Below are 411 nucleotides of genomic sequence, written 5' to 3' on the forward strand. Positions count from 1 at the left end.
TGATTCTCTGAGTAAATGTTTTTATCATTCAATATCCCACTTGTCATATTCTCCATGGGCTTGTCTCTCTCTCTCTTTCTCTTTATCTCTCTCTCTCTCTCTCTCTCTCTCTCTCTCTCTCTCTCTCTCTCTCTCTCTCTCTCTCTCTCTCTCTCTCTCTCTCTCTCTTTCTCTTTATCTCTCTCTCTTTCCCCCTCTCTCTCTCTTTATCTCTCTCTGTCCCTCTCTCTCTCTCTCTCTCTCTCTCTCTCTCTCTCTCTCTCTCTCTCTCTCTCTCTCTCTCTCTCCCTCTCTCTCTCTCTCTGTCCCCCTCTCTCTCTCTCTCTCCCCCCTCTCTCTCTCCCCTCTCTCTCTCTCTCTCTGTCCCCCCTCTCTCTCTCTCTCTCTGTCTGCCCCCCCCCTCTCTCTCTC

The sequence above is a fragment of the Oncorhynchus gorbuscha genome, linkage group LG09 (assembly GCF_021184085.1).
Source record: "Oncorhynchus gorbuscha isolate QuinsamMale2020 ecotype Even-year linkage group LG09, OgorEven_v1.0, whole genome shotgun sequence".
In the NCBI taxonomy this organism is placed as follows: domain Eukaryota; kingdom Metazoa; phylum Chordata; class Actinopteri; order Salmoniformes; family Salmonidae; genus Oncorhynchus; species Oncorhynchus gorbuscha.